We start from the raw sequence: 23,155 nt of genomic DNA, 5'->3' as shown, positions 1-23,155 counted from the left end.
CTCTACTTCTTGGTGATGGGGGCTTTGAAGTGAGAGGGGGACTTCTTTTTGGGCACACTCCCACTAGTGCCAGGCTGAGGATGAACAAGGGCAAAGGGGTGCTGCCTCCTGACATGCAACAGTATCGCCACGATGGCAAAATGTTTCACCTCCTTGCCCCAGCTGATCTGCCTTCAGCCATGCTGGCAGGTAGCATACCTGGGATTATCTTCCACCTCAAAATGATCCCACACTACACTACTCACCTGCTTCTGGGTTGATGGTGGGGATCCTGCCTTAGTCCCCTTCTCACCAGGCAGAGGCACAAACAACAGGAGGAGCTGAGCAACCTGCCCTTACAACCTCCTCTGAAGTGCCTTCCAGAGAAGGAGACCTGCCTCTAGGGGAGCTTTGAGGGGTGCAGGGCACAAACTCAGATTCCCCGTCCTTCCCCAGAATTTCCTTTGCTATGGCCCTCAGCTCCTCTGCTTCCAGATCCAGCCTCTCCTCTGGCACTGGAAGGATCACGATGGGAACTGAAATTGGGGTGGAGAATGTAATGCTGCTGCTGATTAGTGGTATTAGTGGTGGAGATGCAGACACTGCTCCCACCTCCCTGTTCCCACTAGGAGCAGAAGACTCATTGCTGCCAGGAAAGAGGGTGCATCAATGTTTGGGGTGGGGGGAACTTTCAGCTCTCCCTCCCCTGCCAGAAGACTTGGCATTTGCCTTCTCAGCATGCTTCATAATGTTTGGTGTGCTGCAAAGTAAGTGTGCATGTGTGTGTGTGTGTGTGTGTGTGTGTGTAATATATGTTGTGCTTTCCTGCACAGTAGTGATGACACAGAATGACAGTTGAATGTGCTCTTGGGTACTTGAAGGTATGCCACTGACAAGCCTCAACCTTAGTCAAACATCACCACCACTGTTATTGCTAAAGGGGAAACATTGCCAGTTGGGTGTCAAGTGGATGGAGAAACTGTCCAAGTACCTCAATAGCTTAACACAAATGGCTATAACTACATCACATCATAATACTGTATATTGTCATGTATGCTGCACACCTTTATCCTCAAAATTAGCCACCCAAACTGGGAGTCGCGTACTAAGCATGTGCCTGTACACATATGGCTATGATTGTTTTTTAATGCACAGAGTGAAATAAATTAGGTAATAATTGTATTTGAGGTAACTAGGAACTGGTGCAGGATTCTGTTAGTGGTAACAGACAGATCAAACAGCTGGACAAAGCAAACAATGAAAACAAGCAAGATGAACACTGGTAAGATTAGTATATGAAAAGTCCTGAAGGAAGGGAAAGAAGAGCAAAGTGCTTGTTGGCACATCGAGTTAGTGTACACAAATCCCTGTTTTTCTTTCCTTTGTACCTTTCAGGCAGTATGCTGAAGAAAGGCTCTAGTACCCCTCCCCAGAGTGCACCAAAGTACAAGGCTCCTTATAGATGCTTTTTCCATGGGGTGAAATGAGAAGAGAGCTCCTGTGCAGAGGATCTGATGGTGGATTATTTTCTGCAGCATCTCTGTCTGCTGCTTCAGTGGATTCATTATGTCCTTGGGCATCCATTTGTGCACCTCTCTCTTTTCCTGCCTCTCTTTCAATACATTTTCCTTCTCCCAGAGTGCCCTCTCATTCCACTGTTCTTTGGCTGCATCTGAACATTTCAGTAGCTCTATGAACATGTCCTCCCTGGAGTGTCTCTTTCACTTCCTCATCTGCATCAGCCTTGCTGCTGCTGTCAAGGTGTGCCTCTCAAGACTATTGCAGCTGAGGATGCTGATAAAAAAGACAAGGAGCTTGCTAGACTTACAGCATTAGCACAAAGGAAAAGAAAACTTTTAAATCTCTCTAATTATTATTATTTACTGTGTAAATGTGTAATCTGCAGTTACAGCAGTCACCAGCTTGCAGGGGAACTTGTAATGGGACCTTTTAGCTCCTACTGCCAAAGTGAGTTTAGTGTGGCCAAAGTCTCCCATATTTCCAAAAAGAGTGCAGAGAAACTAGGGAGAGGCATGTGATAGGAAATAGCATCCAGGTCCAATAAAGTAAAATTGCAAAAAATAAAATAAAATTACAATAGTTCATAATACTGTAAAACTGGCCAGCATCCTGTGCAACTTTAGCTGATATTTCACTGTTGAGAAAGGCCCTGATAAGTCAAATGCTACAGGCAGGCTGAGAGCTCCTGAGCTACCTTGAAGCCCGCTTGTTAACAGCAATGATGTCCATAGTAATGCCTGCAGACTAGCATGAAAGGGTCCTGTGTGAGCAAAAGAAACAAGCTGGGAATATGCAGGAACCTCAAGGAAAGGATGAGCGAGTTCCAAAGAATTTTCTGGATATAGTTAAATGTATTGCAGGTAGAAAAGAATCTTCCCAAGAGCAAGCGATATGACCTTGCTTGCTACATTACAAGCTGGATCCCTGGAGACCAGGACACTACTACTACCTCTCCAGCCCTTTCAGCTGTCTCCCTCAGCAAATCATGAAAGTGAAGTGTCTGGACCTAGGACATGTCAACATAGTTTGACTGCACATGTCTACAAACTGTCTTTTCCAGGAAACAAATTAAAAAGGAGCCCAAATGCATCATGTCCATCTAAGAGAGAGAAAAAAAAAGGCCTTTTCTGCAAACCGCACATCCTGTAACACGGTCAGCTTGGGTATCATGCCACAACCCCTCTTTGAAATGTTGTACTAATAAAAGGGTGTGTGGGTATTATGTAGCAGAGAGTTCAGATCTCTAAACTTTTATTGTGACCTACTTCATAGGACTTCCTTAAATAAATAAATAAGATGCAGTCTAGTATAACTTTTGTCCTAGGCATGCCAAAAAACAGAGAGAGCACACTGTGAGAAAAGAATGCATACTGGAAATGAATGAAAAACTGTACCACTTACCAACATCTCCCCTCTTTGTCTCGGGGCTCATCATCCTCTTCCTTCTTGTGGAACTCAGAGGTTCCCTTTGAGGACTCAAAGGTCACAAGTGTGACAGATGCTGGGTTGCCACCAAAGTGGCATAAAAATTCTTAAAGAAGGAACACATCACTGGATGCTCTAGGTCTTTGTTTGCATGTTTTCCTTGGAGTCAGTCTGTTGAGATTCTTGGCCTTGGGCTGCTACAGCTTTGCATCTCACTTTTGCTCCTTGGCCTGTATTCCCCACCTAGCTCCTTGTAAAGATCTTTGTTCCTGGGATTCCATATAACTGGATTTGCAAAACCCCCTCTTCCCACAAGCTTAAGGAGATGTAGCATCTCCACCTTGCTCCAGAAAATAATATCCCATTTCAGTGATTGCTTCTCTTTGCAGCAGTTCACATTTGCACACAGTAATGGTTAAGCAGGAAACTCTTTTTGCAAAAGAAAGTGGAGTTTTAAAGGGGATGTGCTCCTATCAGTTTGACCTGAGCTGAGAGCAAGGCATTGGGAATGGAATTATGCATGGAAAACTACTACAGCTGATAAATGCAAAGAAGGTACCACCCTAGCTTCATGTTAGCAGTTGTACAGTGGCTCAAGGTGACTGTTTCTCAAAGAGGTGGTGTTACTCAGCTGTCATACACTTTGGTTCTTTGTGTGTGGATGCAATGCAACTTTTTTTTGTTCTACAGCACGTGACTTTTATTGGCCTTTTTTTTCTTAATTACCCATCTAGCCTCTCTCTGACCCTGTCCCATCTCATCCCATTTTGTTCCGTCTTCCAGTTTCATTCTTCTCACTTGTCTACTCATAATCCTCATAGCTCAAATTTCTCAGCCATTTATAATATCATTGTATTACTTTGCCCTATCCCAGGGGTGAGCAAAATATGACCCTTGGTCTAGATCTGGCCTGTCAAGGGATTTTATCCAGCCCTTGGTGGGTTCCTCAGCCTCACCTGGCCCAGGTATGGGGGTGCAGCCCAGGCCATGGTGCATGAGGCTTGTCCCATAGCCCTGGAGCATGCGGCAGGGCTGGGGTAGTATAGCAGCTGGACTTGCTTCCCAGCACCCCCACAATGGTGACTTCTTCCAGCTGCCACTGCCAGTCTCTGCCACTACCACCAGGCCCAGCCCCGCTGCCTGGGGACCCTGGCCCATCCATCCTGCACCCACCACTGGGGGGTGCTGGATGGAGCTGGCAGGTGGGTCTCCATGGAGACTGGCTGGGACCTCTGTGAGCAGGGCTGGGTCAACACAACCAGGGGGATGGAATGGGGCTAAGAGCAGGTGGGGAACAGCATCCAAGAGTGGGATAGTTGGACGGTGCTGGGACCAGGATCACAGAGCAGTGACAGCGCAGGACCAGGACCCAGGGCAGAGCTGTGATCTGCTTCCCACATGTCCCCATGCTGGACACCAGTTCCGCGGGCAGAGGCATGCAGGGAGCAGATCATGGCTTTGCTCCAGGCCCTGGCCCCACACTGTCACTGCCCTACAATACTGATTGCAGCCCTAGCCCGGCCCACCTGTCCCACTCCCAGATGCTGCTCCCCACCTGCCCATAGCTCTATCTCATCTGCCTAGCTGAGCATGGGACAGAGCCACATTTTGGGAGTTTTGGTGAGCTGTCATGGGGGGTGGGGGTGATGATCCAGCCCATGACAACTCACCAAAACTCCCTAAGTGGCCCTCCAGCCCAAATAATTGCCCACCCCCGTCCAATCCATACTTCCTGTTCAATCCCTCTCCGCTCCTTCCTCAGGCTCCCAGTCTTATTCCTTCTTCTCCTTTCCTCCTCCCCATTACTCTGCTCCACTCTGTGTTTCACTGTTCCAGTTTCCCATTCTGGCTTTCTGTCCTAGTCTTCTTTCATAGCCAGGCCCCGTTTTTCTTTCAGAACAGAGCTCTTTGTAAGACACATGCCCTCACACCTCCATTTGTTTAGCTTCATCCCACTTATTGCTGCTTTCAGGATCTTTGGCAAGCCAGTACCTAGTCACTTCCACTCTTACAAATTCAACATTTGATCCCCATGTTCTTCCCCTCCACCCTGAAGCAAATCGTCTCCTAGCTTTCACCCCAATTTCCTGAATCAAAAGCTCCTTGCCCAACCAATCTTACATTCCCCTTTCCTTCCAATTCTAGTGTCCCCTCTTCTCTCTACTAGTTCCCATTCTCCTGGCCCAGCCAGTCCCACAAGATACTTTGTGTGAATCTGTTCCTTTCCCTCCCCACTGATTTGGTTGTTGTTGGTTCTGCATTTGAATTAGAGGGTTTCTTCCTTGGCAGCGCTGAGGGCCAACAGGGGAACCACGGACAGAACAAGAAAGGTTCCCTTGCTGTTCCAATGCCTAGACTCTCAGAAAAAAAAATTCTGCAGTGATAATCCCGCAAAGGTCAGGAGGGAGCATGCTTGGTTGCTCTTTGGGGACAGTCTACATAAAGTCTGATCAGCACTTGAAAATGTGCTCAGTGAGAATAGAACATTCAGAAAAAAATAGCAGCTAAGCCTGAAAGGCTTATTACTTTGACCAAATGTGGATGTAACCCTGAGATAGAGGCCACTCTATGACCAATTTCAAATAAAATATATGGGGGGTATTGTGTCATAAAACATTTTAATAGTGCCAAACAACAATTTTTTCTGTAGCCTTTTTCTCAGAAAAGGCCAAAAAGATTAAAAAACAATGAGCAAAAAATAGAAACCTGACATACAACATTTCAACCAAATGGCTAAAGTTTGACAAAGTTATCAGCAATTAAAAACCTCTTCTTATAATGAGAAGTGTTACATGGCCTAATTAGGAAACCAGTTTATTAATTTAGCAACTAGAAAAAATAATAGATTAGCAGATTATTGATTTATTTATTGCTTTATCTGAGTTATGCTGGTTCTTGTCTTCCTTAAGGATGAAAAGTGACATTTAGATTTTAGATTATGACCTTGTAAATGTCTTTGTGTGAACATTAGAGAACATTAGAGTCTGAATCATTTTATTGGGATTATTTAAAGAGGTACATTTCTGCATATGGTTATGTTTTAAGTGATGAGAGCCTATATTTCTTCCAAAAATGTAACTGATTTTTCTTTATAAATAGCAAACCCAATTGCCTTCAGAACCACCACAGTGACAAAATTGTAGAAGCTATAGCTGGTTTAGCCATTAAGACAGTTCAAAGAAAGCAGGGGATGAATTCATGTTCATTCCATAAAATAAAACAAATTATAATAAAGGAAACCAAGAAGTATGCAAGCAAAAAAAAAAAAAGTAAGCAACTCTAATCCTTATTATTATCCATTTTCTTGGGGGTGGGGGGGAGATTTTTTTCTAGGAAAGCCAGACAGGATATTTTGAAGAAGGTTAATGGGATAGTTTAATTTATTTACATCACAAACAGCCCTACACTTATAATGCATTAAAGTATTTAGCAATCTCTTCCCAATAAAGCAAAATGTCTTTAGACAATAATATACTCTGTTATCAGCAGGCCTTACTACTTCTTCAAGTCTTATTGTAGCCTCACGTGGCAAAAGAATTCAGGATCAGGGCTTTGCTTTGTTTCGTAAATTGTTTTTTTTTTTTTTTGGGGGGGTGGGGTTGTACTAGTATAGCCACTTATAAATTTAAAACAGGGTCATCAAAGATATGGTCCCTGGAGCTGTCCATGGGGCCAGAAATTTAGCATGGTAAAAGCATTCAGGATCAGGGCTTAAATTAATTTTCCTTTGTTTGGAAAAATTGTTTTTTTCAGGTGTTTAGCAGGGATGTGTGAAGCTTTGGGTGGTGATTCAATTCAGAGATTTGGCCCGATTCAGTGGCTGAATCCCCAAATCCAAATGGAATCAGGGGACCAATTAAAAGGTCCAAATCTATTCAAAGTTCTCTGAATCTTCAGAAAAGATGCGAAGAGCTTCGATGATTCGGGCAGTCCTCGACTCCAAGCTGGTAAGTAAGAGGGTGGGGGAACGAGGGCTGGGGGAGGGGACCATGAGGGGATCTGTGCCAGCCCCCATCCCCTCCCTGCTCTTCCAGACCCCCCATGGCTGCCCTGCCCACCCCAGTTCCCGGCCCTTTAAAGAAAAGCCCTGGCACTCACCGAGTGCTGCTGGGCGGGAGGCAATCCGTGCTGCACCTCACTACCCCACGTTCCATGGGGGGGCTCTGCCACAGTATCAGGTGTGGCTCACGAACACTGCGATGCTGGGGCAGATGGAGCATCCCACAGGAGTACTTCTGGTCCACTTCCAGGTCTGCCATTGAGCATGCAGGGGGACCTCCCCACATCTCCCTGGCTCAGTGATCGGCCATGGGGGGACCCCAGGTGCCCCCCAGACCCAGGAGGCACCAGTCACTGAGCCAGTGGGGCATGGCGGGATCGGGGAGCCCCCTAAGCTTCTGTGCAATGCTCCATCTGCCCCACCTTAACAGCATTCACAAGCCACATGGTACCATGACGTATGTAGAAAAAACGTTTAAAACTATGTCTATATCCAAATTGCCGAATCTTTCCAAATAGATTTGGAGGATTCCATTTCAATTTGGAGAGATTGAAGGGTCTCCTGATTCAATTTGGATTTGTAGATTCAGCCACTGAATTGGGCCAAATTGAGTCAGAGACCAAAGCTTTGCACAGCTCTAATTTCTAACTACATAAACATTTTCTTACTGAACTCAGTAAAGTTACAAACATACTAGAACAGTTCAGTACAGATCAAAGAGCTTAACTCCTGCTGTGTATATAACACACACACACAAAGTAAATATCAAGGGCCTTCTATACCCTAGTTCATTCGCATTACTTCCAGATCCATAAAACAAACCAAGTAAAATATATTCATGAAATCTTCATGGCCTTAACAAACCAATGAAAGAAAAAAGTCTTAAGATAGCTCAAATCAATGAAGTATCAAATAGCAACATTGAAAAAATGCTTGGTTCCTGGAAAATTATCCCAGTAGGATTAAGAAAGATTGGGCAGCAAGCAGAACCATATATTCTTTTAACTAAAAAAACTGTGATTCTTCATGTAATAATTTTCATTCATGAAGTCTTGGTGTGATTTGGAGGGCAGATGTATCCTAATTAAAAGGTACCTTCAAGTCTAAAGCATCCTTTCAGAGACTGCATATAACTCAAGAGACAACTACTGTTCTCTCAAATTTTATCCTTGAGATAGGAGTGGGAGTAAAATAAAATCTCCATGGGGCTGAGAAGTTTGGAAGTTTTTTTAAAAAGACTTAAGAACATAAATTACAACAACAATGGAGATTTTAAGCAGCTCAATTTACTAATGCAGAAAATAAACCACTATTGTTTTGTAAACATGAACTCAATAGACTTCAAAATATACTGTGATTTTTTGTCTGCTTTATTAGTTTTGGCATATTTGAAAAAAATTATAGAAAAAATGTTCTTTCTTAGATTATGGATCTAGATGCTTAATTGGGGGTGCCATAATTTCAAAACAATGAAAGAACAATATGGACACCTAATACATTTGTGCTGTAGCCTGAAGTATTAAAAAGTATACACACACACATGCTAACAAATATCTTTCTAAACAAAAAAAGAATTCACCTTCTGAAAAACTAAGAAAGTCAGATATGAGAATAATATCCGCTATGCATAATTTTAAAAGAATAAAAATAAGCAGAGACACTTAACCGATTGGTTGATTCTTTATAAAATGTATTTATATGAAGAAAACACATAAAATGACTTGAGTCATGAGGAAATGTTATGGCTATTTGTCTACACAAAATAAATTCATGCTCCATAGAGATAAGCAAAACTACTAAGAACTGAGGTTTCATATACTAAAAACAATAGCAAACACAATTAAACTAAAGCAAGCTGGCAATTCTATTTCTTTGGTAACTGTAAAAGTCTAAGTTTCAGCAGACCCTGAAATTATTAAATATCTGGTAAGTACATTTTTTCAGGTCCTCTTATATTTTATAAGAGCACTGTCATGAAGCTCAACTGATGAATAAATTACAATCTGATGACACCATTATAATAGACATGATTGTGATATGTAATCTCATTATTACAAGTGAGCTATAACCATTTTATGAACATTATATGTGACATAATCAGAGAGGAGAATTATTTTGTATATTGAGATCATAAGACTGTCATATATGAATGCATTGATCTAACCTTTTTAGAGGAATGTTTATTATACACTTATGGTACTGGAATTTAATAGGGACTGAGCAGGATAGAGCTAGGTAGACAACAATTTGTCTCTCTCACAATAGTTTGAGATTTAAAAGATCTATACTGCCTCAAATGGGGATGAAAAATTAATATTAAAAATGCTGTAAATGCCAAATCAAGGATAAAGATTGTATTGAGTCAATCCAACGATTTCATTATGATAAGCATGAACAAGTTTGAAAACTATCTTAAACAATGGGAAATTACTTTAAATAAAAAGCCCCTTTCTTTTGACAATTTCAACATTTTTTATTATTCTTTTTGAATGGGAAGAGTTGGCCAAACCTACCCTCTTCTGAACAGTTTCATATTCACTACGTCATCTACAGTCCTGCATGAGGGTGCACACAGCGTCCTTCCTCTGGGCTTTAACACACACAGCATAGCACACTCGGCATAGAACACAGGCATGATTTGAGCGCTACAAAACTACTTGGCTATCAATTCCAAAATGTATAACAGTTCAGGAAACAACTCCAAACAAATCTACTAACCTTTGACGAGCATTCTCTTTCCAAGGTTTTGACCTGCTTTGAGGTGAATGTGTAAATCAGCGATTCAGGCCTCCAAATACACTCTCCTTAATTGGTAAATTCCCTGTAATAGACCTAGAATAAAAATGTGTTGTGTTATTAGTGTTGAAATAAGTAACATATTATTGTAGTAAAAGTTGATAAAGAAAGCAAACTAGTTATTTTGCTGAACTACAATATTTGGTGTGACTTTAAAATAATTTTGCTACATCATCTGAGAAAAATCAGAAATTCTATTACAGTCACTTGGCAACAAGTACATCAATGAATTTAGCAGATGCCATGGAAGACTTTAATATATCTTTCTAGCATCAGTCAGATCGATATGCTTGACTAGCTGTTCCACATTGCCACCAGTCAGGCCAAGTATAGCACCCTGTGGGCATGACTACGTGTGCTTTAATGCACAGTAACCTATTTTACTGTTCATTAAAGTGTTACATAAAAAAGTGTGTGATTACACTGTTATACAGTTAAATACACTACTCTGCATTGTCACTTACAAAACATGCACTGTACATATTGTGCATTAGGGCAGCCTCATGAGAATTTATTTAGTACCTCACATTGGAGGTATTACCTTTAATGGGCAAAGCACATCAATGCATGTGTAAATGTGCCCAGTAGGGGCCAAATTTACAGCTCATTAAATTAATGAAAATAATTCTGTTAACTTCAGTAGATCAGGGCCTAAGGTCAACTAAAACTTATGAAGTGTAGCAAAATTCCATCTATATTTTGCAGCAAGTTGAAGACAGATGGTAAGGTCCCAGGTGTTTTATTTCCCCTGAAATTGTTACAAAATTAACTTCTCATTTTCATGATCTGTAATCCTGTATTTGCATTTGTGCTGAAAGAAAGTAACCTTTAATACAATTCAGAAATGTTACTGCATGCCACAAGTATACCATTCAAGATGATTTTACTTTAATAAAATTCTAAATACATGTAATGATTCATTGTCTGCTTCAGTGAGAAGCTAGAGAAAGAACCATAATTGTTTTACTTTTACACTTAAATGGGATGGTGTATTGGTGTGATTATTTACTTCCTATTTAGAATCACTATTTCCCCTGCCAGCATTACGTGAGTGGTTTGTAATAATCGAAAATCTATTTGCTTTTATTAGAGCGTAAGGTACTCAACCACTATAAACTTACTGTCAAATGAGAGCTAGCTCGGCATAAAATTATTTCAAACATTCTTTATTTTATTATGTTAAACTGATGCTCTTAAGTACCATTATTGTACAGTGGATTATGGAAGCAATAAGCTAATTATCACAGGTTTTAATTGCTTAAGTGTGAAATATCAGTAATGTATAAGTAATGAAAATCCTAAGGTTAAGTCATAAAATTCTAAACACCCATAAGATCTAGCACTGTACTTTAAATATTTTAACTTGCGCAGCAAGGAGGATTTTATTTCACAGCACTAAAAATACCACACTTTGTTTCTGAGTCATTAGCTAAAAAAGATGGGAAGACCTTTGCTCATTTAAATCCGTATAGTTTCATTAAAGACAAGGGAGCAGTGTCATCTTACACCAGCTGTGGATTTGGCCCACAGTTACAGCATATGTTGGGCACTGTGCAAATGAAGAGTGAACTATACAGCTGTCTTTGGATTGTGAGACAATGTTCTTTATAATTTTAAGCAATCAATAAGCTAAAAGGTTCAATTGTTTTTCATCTTGGTGGGTGTATCTATATGAGACATTTACTGTGGAGTAGACTAATTAGCTCTGCAGTAAATGTTGCATGTCTACACATGCATACCTATTAGGCTGGAGTAAACTAATTAACTCTGCAGCTGTGAAGTAAAAAACTCCACAGCAGTGCACATGTAGACACTGTCTTGACTCACTGGGGCACAAGGGTGCTTCAGTGCGGGGCCTGCCTGCTGGCTAGCCCCACACTGGAGCACCTTTGTACCCCAGCCAGCCTCTTTTCAGCACATCAAGCCTTGGGAGAGCAGCCCCAGCAGATCCCCAGGGCCCCCCTGCCAATAGAGACTTCTCTGACCCAGCTCAATGTTCAAACAGCATGCCTGGGAGCAATAAACTATGTAACAATAAGCTCCAGAGTTTATTGCCTCACATTCATTGCACATATAGCTGCACCCACTTATACCTACATAGATTTGGGTTAACTCTATTTGAACAAATGTTTTCTGCTAGATTAACAAAACCAGATTTTGCCTTGCATAATAAATGAATTAAATCAATATTTGCCTCTTAATCTACACCACCAATAATAAGTGTCATAATATGCAGTTCTTTAACCAAAAAGCAAAATATATATTTCAGTTCAATATGGATATGCAGTTTATATGGAGGCAGATTTATAACGCTGATGGAGCCATAAAAATGTGGCTTTATGCCACAGCATAAACAGAGAGCTAAATAAGAATTCTTAGGTTTTGTTAGAGATGGGCAAAAAAGGTGCTGTTTGGGTCTTGACCTGGTATTTTAGACTTAAGTAAGGCTTTGGATTTGAGACTGAATGAAAAGCAGAGTTCAGATACGAGTAAATCCTCATATATGAAATTCCAAGCTGTACTTTCAAAATGTTAGATGAAGAATTAACTCTTGAAAAGTTCTGAAAATGAGGAAAGTTATGTCAAGTGCAACAAAAAAATCCTTACTACCAGCTTACTTTAGACTTTTCTGGGTCTTTATATCAGTTAAAAATCTGGCATATAGTTATAGTACATATTAGGTAATGTGTATTGTGTAACTAAGGAATGACTTAGACAGGTAGTAGAAATAGTGGGCTCCTGCATAACCTTGTCTGAAGTAGGAGCCAGAAAACAATGAGGTTTTGTTGTGGGAAAAAGGGACATTTTCCCACAGCTGAAGCAAGGGACAAAAACTCTTTCCATCCCTTCCCAAATTAGGGTTTCTTTACATGTGAGCAAGCAGTGCAGAAAATCTGGTAAGAAGCTTTGCCTGTGAAAAACTGAGCTATGGGGTCATATCCTGAGCAAAGCCAGACACCAACATTTCCCACTGAAAATAAATGCGAGTTGAAGGTACTCAGGATTTGGGCTGTGTTCTATTAACTCAGAGAACACAGAAGTAATTCAAACCTTACACTTTGTCAAATATGAGCCCCAGATCTTTTTGAGGTTTGGCTGTCACCAAATCTTTGCACTCCTTTGCACAACCTACTTCATTCTGGGACTGCAATTTCAGAAATTCCATTAAAATGGCTTCTTATGTAGTACTATGTGCCAGGCTGGAAATGGAAAACGTTGGGAATCTTAAAAACAGGGACTACTGTAGGAATATCTTTAAACACATTTTTTTTTTCAAAGTGTTTTTTAAATTTTCCTCTCTCAGAAAAGCATTGTTAATGTTGCTCATCCTAAACCAGATTTTTAAGGGTCATTCATCACTGTAAAACAAGAATTCGATGTCCTGAAATGTCACAGTTTCAGTGTGTTATTTGGTACTGAAAGGAATGAATCCAACACTTTCAAAATGTTCTCTAACAAAACACAAACAAACAAAAACACATCCAATACCCTAGAGGTGAGGGCATTCATCAAGGATATAGGTGGTAGACTCAAGCCCCTATTCTGAATGTGGGCCTCCTACTTTTCTGGTGAGGAAAAACATTAAAAAAAAAATCATTGGTATGTTTAGTGCTATAAGGTGGGGCTCTCTTAATATCTTCTCCTAGGGAAGCTGCACACTATTTAAATTATTACATTTTCTTTAAGATACAAACTGTGTAACCTGGTAGTTTTAGAGGAGGCACAGGATCCTGAAAATAGATCTCCTAGATTCCAGAGAGTCCCCTAAGCACTGGGTGTAGAATATTTCTTTTTTGTTTGTTTCTTTCGTTTGATCACAAATTCCATCTTGGACTGGAGAAAGTGTCCCGATGAAAGTTTCATCAGAACTTCTATGGTTACCTGAAAAGTTTCAGTTTCAATTAATCCTCATTTTTCAACAAAAAAGTTTAAAGAAAAAAATCCTGAGTGGCTCTACTTATTAGTAGAGATGGAACTCCATCATCCTCTGAATGAAGGTGATCAACAAGCAACTGAACTACAATTAAAGCGTTGTAGTTCAATTGCAGCTTAACATTATTCATATACAGGAATAACACCCTTCCTTTATGGAAAACAAAATTTCCGTTTCACATGCACAGACATATACACATATGATGAAATGAAAGCTCCTAAATCCAATTATTTCATTTTTCTGTAAATGGATGAAAATGTCAATTCTCCCCCAGTGAATGTTCCCCCACAAACATCTATTTACAAGTTATTACTAATATAACCTATTATTTTTTTGATCTGGGATCCTAGAAATCATTGGACCTTGCTAGAAAAGTGAAGCTTGTTTACCAAAATACATTATTCAACATCATCATTACTATTACTACTACTACTATTACGGCAGTTCCTACGGTCTAACAAATATTTTGGCTCCAGTACTGCACTAGACAATCAACAGACACATGTACTACTAAGTATCCACCCTGAATTGGTTATATTCTTTATGAAGAGACAGACACAAAGTAGGAGGATACAACATACAGGCAGAGGTCTTCAGTATCTCCATGACTTTAGTGCATTTATGAAATAGTCATTTCCTCTTCATTGTATGGACGTATGACATATTTAAACATTGCTTAAAACTTCATTGCTGCCCTAACATCTCAATGAACATCAAATAACCAGCACTCCACACTTCTACCTTGGAGTGACAAAAACAAAACAAAACAAAACAAAAATAACCACTCCTAGGCTGAAGGGATACATAACTGAACTCACCAATCACTAGTGACCTAGAAGATTTTACATTATGCAGTGGCAGGTTCACACAAAGAAAGCACAGATGGAGGTTGGTTAGCTTCAATGAACAAAGATCACTTTGGGACCAGAAGTGCTCTGCCTTTTTTAATTTGCAGTCTTGTCTCTTTCAAAAGTCATGTCTGGATAGCACTGATGAAAATAATAAGCCGGTCAAAATGGAGCTCACATGGTACAAAAGAATAGGTATCCATGGAGAAGAAAGGTCATAAGGGCATGATAACCTGTGACTTTTAATTTTATATATATATTTTAGAAACATCTCTCATGTTGCAAGAACTAATCCTTTCAAAGGTACCATGCTGCATATGTCCAAAGCAATCCAAAAGAGTACTATACTGCATCTGAACAGCTGTTTACCTCCTATTATAGTGCTGAAAAGGAAATTGAGCTATATATGTTTTTTTATTGGCTTGGGATACCTATCTACTATCTGAAATTACTTCTATTTCCATATCCATTATGTGAATAGGATGTGGAAATTGTAGTCTCAGGTTTCTTGTGGCATCTGCACACTAATTCACATAGTGTGTGGACTCAACACCCATTGCAAATAATTGCATGAGATCACTCACAGTGTTACATTTGATGCATTAAATCTATTACTTCAGTCACAGAGATCTCTGTCCCCACTTCTGTTAGCTATATCTTTGATGGTGCTAAGATCAGGGCTAGAAATCCATATCATTTAGTCATAATAAGTGCGATATTTCAGGGTAAAAACTGTTCCCAAAGCAAACTCAACTTCCTGTTGATAACAGACTTGCTGATCTCATTTAAAACAAGAACAGCGTAATTTTCCTTCCATAGAAACATGTCAGCATGAAAATGCATTGACCAATCAGGAAGCTTTGTGCTTTCTCCTGGAACCGGGAAGTCATATACATACATTATGAAACACATTAATATAGCAAGTACAATAGGCACCCTTCTGGGTCATTCCAGCGTAACAATTCTCCCTTAAAAGCTACACCTTGAAATCACCTATCTTGCCTTAAAGATGCACTATCCACCTTTTAATTATTTTTTCAATTTTTTTAAGTTTACCAACCAGTAGCAGAACAATTACAAAAGAAAAAACACTGAAGTTCCAAATACATTTTACATGTATAACAATTTAGTTGAAATTTCCTTCCTTCCTTAGCTCTCAAGTTCATTCTTCCTGCAACAATTAACACCATTTGCACTGTTTTAGGCTGTTGAGATTAAAGCAACCAATTAAGAACCATCTCCCCTTAGTCTTCAGAATATTGTGTCATGATCTTTAGTGTACCTTTAACATTTTGAAAAGTCAAACCCAAGGAACAGGCAAAAGGTAGACTTGATCTCACCATGCCAGACCAAGCTGCCCAGCTTTTCCCAAAAGAGGATACCTGACTACTTGGAGGAAAATAAGCCCCCATTTAACCTAGATGATGACAGTATGTTTGATTAGGTAGCTGACTGGCTATTGGATCTATCCCACAAGCAACATTACAGGTGGCAAGAAGCAGGGGTATGCTAGAAGGAATATGGTTGTGTGTAGTCCGGTCAGTGAGCATTGTAAGTAAAAATGAGCAGAATTTGGGAAAGTATATAACATTCTGGATACTTATTCAAATAAGACCAGCACCTTTTTTAATATCTGCCACATATTTCAATATCAAGTGTGCAGGCAAGAAAAGGAGGTGGTTTAAAATTAATGGGCTTGGGGGTTTTTAAACCTAGAATTAGTGGTCTAAGAAGACCTACTGGTCTGAAAGATTGTTATCAGAATTCCCCACTATAAAGATTTCTCTGTAACAAATAGACCTTTAACAGACATCGGTTTCAAAGCATGATGGGATCCCAAGACTCACGCTTCCATGCCACACATACAAGGGATGAGGGATTAGATCCCAAACACACCTTACTTGCCAATGCAGGGGGAGTCTGGGATCATGATCCCTGGATCCCCTTACACCAGCAACTTGAACACTGGGTACCTGTAATCAGATGATTGTCAGTTGAGGCCAGGGACAGAACTTGGATCTGTAACTCATTCCAGTCTAGTCTGCAATGCAGCGAGCCACAAAACTGGTACGCATTCTATGTGGAATAACTTTGTGGCTTGTTTATCATATTATCATGCCTTAAATTGACTTGATCATGTGTTAATGGCATCTTAAATAGTAACCATAAGTCATCAATTGTATTTTATAGAATGTGTTAGAGGCTATGGAATTTTGTAATGGAAAGGAACTTTAAAGAGAGTACTCTATGTATACTACCAATTCCAAGTAATTAGAATAAAAAAAAAAATCAAGGTTTTCTTGTCATATATAACAGTCAGAAAGTTATAATTTCTTTTCCAGATGCTATAAATTTAGGGGTTCTGCATATTACATTTTTTAGCACTAGAATTGCAACTCAACTTGTTTTCTTTCCTGCTCAATTGCATGTAGAAGAATAGATGTGTGAAAAGGAAAAAGAAGCTAAGTTCTTTGAGAATGTAAAATGCTAGAAGGATGCCATCTTGGAAACTTTCCCTTTTTACATTGCCTTCCAGCATTCCAAACATTTACACTTTTACAAGGTTTTATATTATGCTTTTGATCCATAGGTCTCCAAGATCATTTAAAAAGACTATATACTATTCTGTCTTGAAGACAGAAAGGGTAAGCACCAAGTGATGAAAAAGCTTGACCAATATCACATAGTAACTTGGTGGCTATTAGATGGAGAACCCAAGACACAGGGCTTAGTTCAGTGGTCCAATGAGTGAATCACACTGTAGCTGGAGTAAGGCATGTGTGATTTTTTTGCTTCATAACTGAATTTAGGCAAGGTTTACCTATGAGGGCCATGGACCAAATTTCCAGTAAGTTTTGGCTGAATGTTAAGGAAGTATTTATGGATTTTGGTGGAAACCAGGAAAATCTCATGGCTGTGTTTCTCCTTCAATTTCATTTCAAGGTGTGGGGATTTGGGACCAGATTTAGAATACAGACAAAACACTTGCAAGCAGAATCCAAAGCAACTAGTTGTACAGAGCTTCTATGTCTTCCTCTGTTTTACTGTCTTTAACAACAAAACACCCAGTCATTTTGCCTAGGGAGATATTTCTGTAACATTCATTTCCATCTTGTTTTGAAGGGGGAAATCTTCACTAAAACTGCAGTAGTTCCAAGACATATTTTATCATTCTGACAAAAGATCAGTGGAATGTAGCATTTACAAGGGATGGGTTCACACCTGAAATATTTGACTTTCATTTGAGAAAAGCATTCAGAGATTTGAAAATGTATATGGTGCTTAGCCAAACTACTCTGAATATCTTGGATCTGTCAAGTTGACAGATTTTTCTGGTTGGAATGAGAGACTATAAAGGCAAGTAAGAAAAATTAAACCAAAGCCACAAAAATTAAATAACCAGATTGCTCAAACCTCACAGGCTCATACTTAGACCAGTTCTTTAGTTTATTTTCAATAATTTTAAAACCAGGCTATTTGCACCCTCCATTTATTGACACAAAAAGGAGCTTGTTTATATTAGTATCCCAGGAGACATGAACTTAGGGTTTCAGCTGTTGGAACACAGTACTTGTGCAAGTTAAAAGTGATAATGTAAATCCAATTCTGATGTCAACTACTGCCATATGATGACATCTGAAGAGGAGCCAGAGATTACAGTCTAATGATAATAACGACTAGGCTAAGTCTGCGCTTATGCCCATTTTTATTATCTTTCATCTGTGCATGACAGCTCTGTCAGAAGAAAGAAATGCTGTAGCCACATTTTTATACCATATATTCCATTCATTTACAGTAGTGTTATATTACATAGACCTTTTGAGAGTTCAGCAAAGCTGTTCCACTTTTACCCTGGCTGAGTTATTAATGTGTATACAGGCAGAGGGAAAGAATGGGATGGACAGCTGATCACAATACTGAAAAGATTAGAAAAAAAAATCTTCTGGTATATTTCACAGAAAATATTAGATTAAAATTCAAATAGTTTCTCTTGACAGATTGTTACAAGAATGGGAAATGGCACAAACAATCCACTGCTATGACAAAGATTTAACAAAAATGGGAAGGTTAATTATAATTGAACATTCCCTATGGATCTCTCAGGAAATATGTCTCAGTCTATTTCCTATTGACAGGTGGTAGTGTAAATTAAAAGTGGTATTATGAATTCAAATTGGATTTCAACTGCTCATCATCCATATTGTGGTATTAGAATAGGCTGAGATGATTATAGTCTAAAAAGCATAATGAAAATGGGTTACTTTATACCATTTTCCATTCTCATTGATTTTTCATGAGAACAGATTTATGATCTTCTTATAATATTTGTCACCCAAGAAATGTATTATTCTAAGTGATCTGCCCCCATTACCTATGATGTACAGCAAACCATGAAGGTGTGCTCTAAGATGTAAAACATCAATACTAAAAATAAAAAAGTGGAAGGTAAGGAAAATTGGTCACATGAGTAGTATTTCTATGACAAGTGTCATTTGTAGAGGACCACTTATAAAGGTATTAAGAATAGAAGTCATGTAGGATACCATTGTCCCTTTGGAAGTAGCTATGAGACTCACAGAACATATCCGTTATTCTCAAAACACAAAGCCAATAAACATAATTCAAATGTAAATAGAACACTGTATGAAAGTTTCATTTCCTGTTTCTCAGATACATTATTACCCAATGACCTTTCAATTTTCAAGATAGATCAGAATCATGGAAGACTGTAATATACCTGTTTAGAATCAATATCTAGAAAGAACAACCCAGGAATTGGTTGTTCCAGAGGTATGTCTATATTGTAAGATGTTCTATTAATATTAATATTGACAATGGTAAAGCAGCACAGAACTAATCTCTTTCTTCTAACAGTGAAGAAGAAAATGTATTATTACTGGGAAAAAGAGTTTTAACTTTAAAACTTCTCTCTTTCTGTAGGTCTTTATTTCACTATGGAACCTCTTCCCTACTCCCTGCCATCTTGCTACAGATTAAAAGAAACTGTACTCATTCTTACTGTAACAAAAATATGCATGAATGTAGCATTCTTGAAAGATGTTGTGCTGGCAGCATTAGAACTAGAAGTCACTCGTCTACAGAAGAGATACGGAGATACATCCCTAGACAGCATTATTACCAACTTCCTCATTCTGTGACGTCTCCCAAACTGAATGCTAACAAGAAGGATCATCTCTAGGCCATGAGCCTACAAATACACACAATGGGCATGTTTACATGAGACGCTGACTATGCAGTAGCATATCACAGCATGGACAGTGGTAATACACTACTGTGGCTACTGCACAATAGCTAATTAGGCTACTGCAGAATAGCATCACCTAAAGAAAACATCTGCCAGTGCTACTGCACAGTAACTCTGGTTATTGCACATTTATTTAGTACTTGGTAATACAAGTACTAAATAAATGTGCAGTTACAACTGCTCATTGTTATCTCATGTAGATGTGCCCAATGAATCTTATGCAGGTCAACTGTTCCAGTGACTTCAATGGAACCAGTTGGGTACATCAAGTTAAGCACATGCACAACATTTGTCAGCATAAGGGAACAAAATAATTCTGCCTTTAAGGACATGCATATCTTGTTCTTTCTATGAGAACTAACATCACAGTAGGTAAAGACACAGTGGCCATGTCCAGATGAGCGTGGCATGTGGTACTGCAAACATATCTGTAGTGCCACCTACCATATATTCAGATGTTCTCTGCACTGCAAGGGAGCACTGCCCATGCATGCTCTATTCTGCTTTTTTTTTTTCCCATGGGATTTTTTTGCCCCTGGATATCCAGATAAGGCTGTTGCAGCCAGCACAGTTGCTGGCCCCAGTCTCCCCTACCCCACCCATGATAACTTGCCACACATCAAAGTATACATGGCATGGGTGTTCCCTGGGGACAAGTAGCAGCAATGCAAGGTGCACCACTGCTACTTGTTTCTGGAGAACCAAACATCTACGCTCATGTAGACATGGCCAGCGGGTGCATCTACATGTGCAATTAATTTGAAGCAATAAAATCTGAGGCAGTTTGAGCCAGAGGAAACTACTCCTAGGTACAACATCTATATGTGCACCCAGGCCAGCAGCAATTTGATCTGGGACAGAGCAGCTTACATAGGGGCTGATCCTGTCTATATTGTGTGTGTGTGTGTGGGGCGGGGGGGTCAGCCCTGGGCTTTGGATGGTGGTTTTGGGCAGTAGAGGGGCTGGCTATGACTCAAGGGTGATGAAAATACAGAGCTGTGTGGCTAGGCAGCAGGCAGGAATCTAGCCCCCTGCTGCCTGGGCTAACTAGGTACAATTTCTGCCTGCAGTCAGCATCTCCACATGTAAAATAGCGTCCTCACTGGTAATAGTAATACATGTAAAATACAGCATCCTCACTGTAAAATAGTACTGTCCCCAACAGTACTATCTTATGGCAGTGTTAATTAGTTTACTGTGGCCTAATAGCATTGCACATGAAGACAGTGATGCTATACTGCTCATCTAATTAGCCTACTCCTCACTTAAGCACAGATGTAGATATGACCACTATAAATATATATGCTAAACTGACCCTTGTCACAACTAGCTTTAAGATTTCGAAGTTACACGCTCAGATGTAAGAAATTCTAGAATTAATTTTCTCCCCTTGTTTGTATGTGCTATGATATACTAGTATCTCCATCTATAATAGGACAGATAATGCTAACTTCTGCCACTTGCTGTAGTGATTTTTGAGGTGGGGAACTAGGAGTTTGTCATGGCTGTTAGACCTTGACTCCATGTGACACCCAATGACTAGAGAGACAACAAATCGATGCCATCATGCATCACCTGCACACATTGCTTGTCAACAGCTTTATTCAAAATGGAGACAGCTTCGGCCAAAGCTCCAAATACCAGGAGCTGCCATGAACATTATTTTTTTCCCCATATTTATACACCTTAGTTTATGCTCATTAACATTTTCCCAACCTTTGTCCCTCCTTTGTTCCACCCTTAGTCTTTCCCATTTTAAGCTCCGCCTCTGTTTACTGTTTGTTTCCTTAGTGTGGAATTGCCTATGCATTTCACTTATTTACATGTCTTTTTGCTATAAGCACATGTCTAAAACCCTGATCCCACTTCTTTCGGTCACTTGGTTAGGACCGGAAGCTTCTGGAGGCTTCTTTACTAGTCACCATTCACCTTTTTGCATATGTTTATCTTGGATACTGTTACCAATTATGTGTTGTCATTCATATTCCAGTCTGTTTTTCAGTCCCACGTTGTACCATCTCCACATTCCTAAGACTTCACCTCATTCACAGCGCACAGACTTACACAGACTCACTTAAAAATGGTTGACACAGTTAAGATGGCTACTTAGCATAAGCAAATGGCTGGCTTAGCATAAGCATTCATAAGAAAAATCTGCTTTATCTTCTAACGGTAGCCGATGGTTTGCATCCTATTTCTTTTACACAATAAGCTATATATCTTACAACACTACTATATGGTTAGGAAGATGCTTGCCTAAGCATCTTTCAAGGTTACTTTTAACATATTCTGCCTTGTGGTTAGCAGCTTGCTAGGCCATAGGTTATAGCCTTCTATTTAGCTGCAAATCCAATGCTCCCCAAAATCCAAATACTGTCACCCTAACAATGACTACCTGCATCACTTAGCAAAATTAAAGAAATAACTGCCTGGATGAAAGCCACACATTCACAGATTCAGTACTATTAAATGCACATGCAAAAGAAGGCCTGCCAGATATGAGAGGCAGCTGAAAGATTCATTGCAAAATATTTTATGCTATGTTTTTGAGGTGTTAAGGAGCAACCACACTTACAAACCTGAGTGAATCCAAAAGTCACTTATCTGATATGACACAGAAGCCTTTGCACTCTCAAATCAGATTAAATATCAGTTTGCCTGAATAATTAACTGCACAATTATTTTATTCACATACAGAAATGTAGCCCTAAATAGGTGCTAGATACACATTCACATTCTAGCAATTTATTGTGTCCACGCTTGAAAATTAGGCCTTAATTAGCGGACTAGAATGCATGTTTTAGCATTTTGCAAAACCGCACAAATTGGTTTAATCTGTCATTTGAAGTCCAATTCCAAACTATCATTACTAAACAAAGCACTTTCAGTGCTATCTGATTTAAAGGAAAACAAACAAATCCCCAATAACTTCAACTCAATATCAATGTTTTTATTTTTAATTATCATTATTAGCAATGTGTATTATTCATGACATATGGAATTACTGAACATAACTAGAAGAAGAGTAAGGAATGTTAAACCTTTCTGGAGATGAAAAGGAATTTATAACTTTATTATATCACCTAATTTATTTAATGTATTCCTTATGCCATCTGGTCAGACTGACTTAAAAGTTAACAATGAAGACCAATCTGAATTAAAAGATAATAAATTAAAAACAACTTTTAAAAGAATACTTTAGATTGTATCATCTCCATAACAGCTGGACTGTCAGTAATGTGATAGATGTTTCCATAGCAGCCAACTCCATAGACACTTTACAATACCACTTTTGTTAAAAGCTTCCACATATTGATTTCCATATCTTTATTTTGAAATGACAACATACTTGGGGGAAAAAGGACCCAATTTAGGGACATGTGAAA

At 39.3% G+C, this 23,155-nt stretch overlaps 1 long non-coding RNA gene across 1 annotated transcript in view; it reads right to left on the bottom strand.

Moving 5' to 3' along the window:
- The window catches only part of LOC102385150, a 44,625-nt gene that overhangs the window by 7,992 nt on the left and 13,478 nt on the right, over window positions 1-23,155 (bottom strand). The window contains exon 2 of the long non-coding RNA XR_322896.1: window positions 9,644-9,757. This is a non-coding gene — a long non-coding RNA (uncharacterized LOC102385150). The remainder of the gene's footprint in view (window positions 1-9,643; window positions 9,758-23,155) is intronic.

This window comes from Alligator sinensis, unplaced genomic scaffold, assembly GCF_000455745.1.
Source record: "Alligator sinensis unplaced genomic scaffold, ASM45574v1 scaffold7_1, whole genome shotgun sequence".
NCBI lineage: Eukaryota > Metazoa > Chordata > Crocodylia > Alligatoridae > Alligator > Alligator sinensis.
Note: the sequence above shows the minus strand (reverse complement) of the source record. Positions and strands in the feature narration are given on the sequence as shown.